We start from the raw sequence: 6,334 nt of genomic DNA on the forward strand, positions 1-6,334 counted from the left end.
CTTGGTTTCCCCCTTTATTGGGTGGTTGGTTGCTTGTTGGGAGAGCTCTCCAGCATCCTCTAGTTACAGGAGAAAAGTGTTTTTATATAGGTGGTGTGCTTGGATATATGTGTTTTCTTCTTCTTGCATGGCTTCTATGGAGGTGAAGCTAGCTCCTATCGAAGTGGAGATCAAGTGCATAACTTTGGAAGCTGTGGAGACTCCTATTGAGGGGGATATTTACTAGGCTACCACTTGTGGATGGATTGATTGATGGTGGCATCACTTCATCAACCTTAGTATTTTGATCTTCCTTCTCCATGTTTCTATTTAAGTGGACCCTTTCACTATTGAGGTGGGAAAGGAGACCCTAGTGGGTTGGAAGATCTTTGAGAATGTTGGCTTGAATAGGGGTGTAGATGGTTATGTATCTTTGTTTCAAAAATAGAAAAATGGATCAGTAGTTTGTTGATTGAGTTTGTTTATCAAATATTATGGTGATGAAAGAGTCTCCTACTTCATACTCCTAAGCTCTTTTTGCCAGTAATAAAAAAAAATGCTCAAAGGGTCATAAGAAACCCTCATCAATCAAAATATGCAGTTTTGATTGAAACCCTCAACAATGCCTGGGGTAGGTAGCTACCTTGAGTTATAATGGTAGTGGAACTTCCTATACTATCACCCCCCCACCCCATCATCGTATAGAGGGTGGCCCTGAAAGGGTGGAGGGGCAGCTTGGAGGATGGGGATGACTAGAATTCAAGTTGTCGTTCATGTGATTAGGTCTATGCTGGAAGCTTTAAATGGCTCACATGGGTCCTTTGTTAGTGTTGTTGTTAAATTTTATAGCTTTTGTGGGGGCTTGTCCTAGGTTGACCTTCATCAATATTGACATTGTTTTAGTCACTTTTGGACCTTTGTCTTTGACAATGGTAAGTCTAAGATGCAGTTGGTTGATGATTGTCTTTCTAGATGTTTGGCACTAGGTGCTATTACTATGTTGTTTAAGAGTGTCTAATGTTTGTTATTTATATCTTAGGCCATCAAATTCTTGCTACTTTTCTTAATAAAAAATATAATTTTTTCATCATCCTTTTCATTTTTAGTTTTTAAACCATTGTCAAGACCCCCTTTCTAAAGCTTTCCTTTTTATATAATATTTTTCCCTATACTAAGCAATGTGTCCAATATAACATTGAATTACTTTGCATCCTTTGCATCAAATTCAATGAAATATAATTATTCCTGACTACATGTGTTTCTAAATCTTCTTAATGGCCAAAATCCTTTTTAATGTCACCAAAGTATAATGTATTCTGTTGAACAATTGGGATTTTGTTTACAGAGATGGAATGAACTCATAATTCTTTGAAGTTTTATTTGATATTAGTTCATGCATATTCTAGTTTGTTTTGTATATAATAGCAACAACATTGGCCAAAATATATTGTAGACTTACTCATGCTTCGAAAAAAATGTCGCAAATCCCTTATAGGTAGTATCTTTTGTTCCACACAATGTATCATTTTTATCTCTACTTCAAATGTTCAAATATATCTTGTAATTGAGTTTTGTCATTTTTAAGGTATCTACTTTGTACATAAATCCAATTAAAAAATGATTCATCAAGTTATAACCACTCCACCCCCGGTAGCTCCTAAACTAAACTATATTGGATTGATGCTCTTCTGGAAAACAAATAAACATGTCAATGTTACTTTCTTATAAAACCATACTATAGATAGATAAAGAGAGACAATGAGGGAGAGAGCGCAATGCATGAATAGATATATTTTCTATATTATTATTTTATTTATTTGAGTTTTTACATTTTTCTTTAGTATTATTTTCAAGTGAGAGATTTGGTTTATCTTGTTTAATTGAAAGTTATTTTCTTATATATTTATGTAGAATATGTTTTTGTACTATTTACATATTTTAATTTTAGTAGTGTTAGTTTAAATTTTAATACGTAATAAATCATATATATTAGTTGTATTGTTTTGTTAATAATATGTTAATTGTATATGATATAAAGAAAACTATATATATAATAATAATTAAACAAAATTATTTTAAAAGTAAATATAATGTTATAATTAAATTGTGATATTACTATTCTTATCGCGAAAATTCAAACCAACTTCTAAGACATGATTGCTGAGCACTCAATTTCTCAAAATGAAGTCCTCGTGAAAGAATATTGCATATATGAAGTAGTCGGATGCAAATTTTTATTGACTAGAACTGATTTCCCCTTTTACATAAACATAATATTCAAGCCTAACCTCTTAACAGCTAGCAACTGCTATCACTATAGCTGTCTGTGTAGCTTCGGTTTGCTGGCCTATCCGTAAGGGCAGAACTCACAACACGTGGCGTTTGAAGCTCCATCTTCCCTTCCAGCATCTGCACCACTTGCCTCATACCTGGCCTCACTTCCTCGTCCTCCTGAATGCATAACAGTGCTACGACACCTGCTCTTCTTACCTCTTCCACGTCTATTTCCTCTTGTACAACATCCTCCTCCACAATATTTATTATGCTTCCCTGCTGAAATTGGCGAGCAGCCCATGTAGGAAAATAAAGCTTACTCGAATCTTGCACGGTTAAGTCCAGATTTCTTCGACCAGAAATTATTTCCAAAAGAGTCATACCAAAACTGTAGACGTCGACCTTGGGAGTGATTGGAGTACCGGCGATCCACTCGGGAGCCAAGTATCCTCGCGTTCCCCTTGTAGTCGTCAGCACACGGCTCAGATCTCTACCCATCAGCTTCGCCAACCCGAAATCGGCCAACTTGGGTGACATATTACTGTCCAGCAGAATGTTTTCGGGCTTCACATCACTGTGAATGATGCAATCTCTGCATTCTTCGTGGAGATAGAGCAACCCTCTTGCAGTGCCTAGCGCGATCTCAAATCGGGCCTTCCAGTCGAGTACCTTCCCCTCTCTGATCTTTGAATTACTTGTGAACAGCAGGGAATTCAGAGAGCCGTTGGGCATGTAATCATATATCAGCAACCGTTTTGATCCCTGCGCACAAAACCCTCGAAGCCTGACCAGATTGACATGTTGTATGTTTCTAAGAGAGCTAATTTCTGCTCGGAATTGCTTCTCATCTTGTCTTGAACCTTTCATCTTTTTCACGGCCACAAGCGTACCGTCTGGTAGAGATCCTTTGAACACTGACCCGAATCCTCCACTCCCTAACTCAGACCTGAAATTCCTTGTTGCAGTTTTCAACTCTTTGTAAGTAAACATTCTCAGAAAAGAGTCTAATGAATCGTCACGGCTATCCATTGACTGTAGCTTATGCCGCCGCCAAACTAAAACTGAAGAGATAACCAGAGCAACGGTGAGTGCACCTGCAACAATACCAAGCACTGCGCCCACACTACTAGTGTTTTTTTGTTTCTCTGAAAGTGGAGAGGTACCCACTCTAATGAAGACATTTAAACTGCTTTTGGATCGAGTAGAGTTGTGCATGTTGAGCAAATCTGCGGACCAGATTTTGCAGGGCCCTGAAGGCGGGTTGAAAGAAAACGCGGTGCACGAGCAGCTGCGTTGGCAGACTTCCTGGCAGTGCTTTGTGGATATTGCAGGGTCTGAGATCGAAGAGTAATCATCGGGCAAAGTGACCCCAAGGTCGATGAATCCATCTGTACTACCATTTATGGGCGCATCGCATCTTAATGGAGTCTCCCGAACACAGCCAGTTGATGCCCAGTCTTCTGAGAGCCGGGCGGGAGATTCTCTGGGTTTGAAGCCTTCCGCGCAGCTGCAGAGCTCAAGATTTCTGGAGTCGCAGGTTGCGTAGGCACCGCAGGCACCATAAACGTCGCATCTATCTCTTGGGACAGACCAGAACATGCTCCAATCGTCCCTTACAGATGCATACTGTTGCCCTTGTCCGAACTTGGTCACGACGAAACGTGCCAGGACTTTGAAATTAGGGACCAACATGTAAGTGAAATACAAACCAGAGCCATTGCTCTCAACGCTGATATTGAGCATATGTTTGTCTGTAATTTCTGGCATTCCGCTGAAAATTGTGCCGTCCCAAATTCCGGTCGTCCAATACTGTTCGGAATTGTTCCACTTGAAAAAAAATTGTTTGGCCCCTGACGGATCCCTCTGTAGGGAAAACAGTCCGGGAGCAGGATCCGTTGAGCTCTTCCAGGAGATTAGCTTTTGATGTCCACCGAACCTCATTCCGGGCAACAAGGTATCTTCGGGATTGTCGAAACTCTGCCAAACGATATTAGATTCATTGTCATAACTCAGCATTAAGAAATTACCAGAATCCAATAACACAGCCCGGGATGCCTTGTTTGTTGCGTCGGCTGACCAAATAGATGCATCCTCTGCATCTAACAGCACCAGATTACCATCTTTTGACAGCTTCAAAACGCCTGGCTGTTTCCTGGCGGGAGTCTCCCTGTTGGCCACCCAAACATACGTCTTCTCTGGATTTTGGGCGTACCAGATGCCAATATACCAGTTGCTTCCATTGGGGCTGAAGAATCCCAACTCAAATGGACCGTTCCTTGAAATTATTGTCTGATTTCCGCTAAGCGAGGCGCCCAGCGAGATAGTATCTCGAGCACCACTATTAACGGCCTTGAGCTGAATAAACAGGATAGCTGCAAAAAGCAAGCATAAGCATACATTTCCCATCGCGAAAACCCCTCCCGCCCGTTGGGATTTTCCCAAAAGAATTTCTAGGATGAAAATTCACCGGAAAGAGAAACCTCACGATGAAGAGACCATTAAATCTAGTGGCTCCCTGATTGTATTTAAGCCCCCAAAACGACTAGATCGCTGTTGATAATTTCTTCGTGTTGCGTGTCAATGGGTTGGCAGAGACGGTAAATTGAGTTGCAGTCGAAATTTTCTTCTTGTGTTTCGTGTCAAAGGGTTCGCAGGCTAGGTGCGCGGTGGACCCTTCTACGAAATTGTCAAAAGTACATGCAATGTAGGAAAAACAGTCTACTTGTTTGTATTGATATTTCTATGCTAACACATTATTACAATAGGTAATGTCGACTTTATATTGATATTTCTATGCTAAGACATTGCTAAGACATTATTACAACAGTTAATGTCGACTTTATATTTCTGTACTAATGTTTAATTGATTGTATTGATATTTCTATGCTAGACATTATTACAACAGTTAATGTCCACTTTATATTTTTGTACTAATGCAACAGTTAATGTTGATTTGATTGTATTTATTTTTCTATGCTAGACATTATTACAATAGTTAATGTCGACTTTATATTTTTGTCCTAGGTATTAGTACAACGTATATTGTTAATTGATTGTGTAGAAGATATTTTGAATTAGATAATATTATGTTTTTAGTTAGCATAAATATCTTATGTCAATTGATTTGGTTATAGGAAATGTATAAGCTAACTTATATCCTAAAGGGTTTTGCAAATTGGGTTACAAGCAAAGTGTGTTTAACTATGGAGGGAACTCTCTAGTTAAGCACACTCAAGCTGGAGTAGTAATGAGAATGTCCACTTTATATTTTTGTACTAATGCAACAGTTAATGTTGATTTGGTTGTATTTATTTTTCTATGCTAGACATTATTACAATAGTTAATGTCGACTTTATATTTTTGTCCTAGGCATTAGTACAACGTATACTGTTAATTGATTGTGTAGAAGATATTTTGAATTAGATAATATTATGTTTTCAGTTAGCATAAATATCTTATGTCAATTGATTTGGTTATAGGAAATGTATAAGCTAACTTATATCCTAAAGGGTTTTGCAAATTGGGTTACAAGCAAAGTGTGTTTAACTATGGAGGGAACTCTCTAGTTAAGCGCACTCAAGCTAGAGTAGTAATGGGATGGGTGACCTCTCGGGAAGTCCCAATACTTCACCTCTGTGAGCATCACATAGATCCAATGATTGCCAAGTGTTTATCATTTATATTTGTCGGTTCCCTTCAGCTTTGTTGTAAATTCAATATTGCTTTGGTGAAAAGAAAATCTTACAAGAATTTGATAATATTCAATCTCTTTTAAGTTTTTTTCAATTTTTTTTTTTTTTTAATGTCATTTGATTAAGTGACATATGTTAGTGAAAAGTGAAAATTTTAGTTAGATTATCATGAGGGTTAATTATTAGTTATAATACATATCATAGAGTTTGATGTACAATTACATCTTAGATAAACAAGTACATAATTAATATAGAAAATCATTAAGAAAAAAATGAAATCCCCTAAACAATACACTAGTACATTTTAGCAAATATGTGACTACGTGACTAAAAATTTTAGTCACACCATTAAAAAGTTTAGTCACATGAATAAAATTGATTCAACTATT

General features: G+C 37.8%; 1 pseudogene; it reads right to left on the reverse strand.

Moving 5' to 3' along the window:
- Nucleotides 1–2,277: 2,277 nt before the first annotated feature.
- LOC149566869 (G-type lectin S-receptor-like serine/threonine-protein kinase At2g19130 pseudogene) lies at nt 2,278–4,659 on the reverse strand (annotated as a pseudogene).
- Nucleotides 4,660–6,334: the final 1,675 nt, after the last annotated feature.

Source organism: Cupressus sempervirens, chromosome 3 (genome assembly GCF_028749045.1).
Source record: "Cupressus sempervirens isolate cs-2001-9-10 chromosome 3, ASM2874904v1, whole genome shotgun sequence".
Classification (NCBI taxonomy): Eukaryota; Viridiplantae; Streptophyta; class Pinopsida; order Cupressales; family Cupressaceae; genus Cupressus; species Cupressus sempervirens.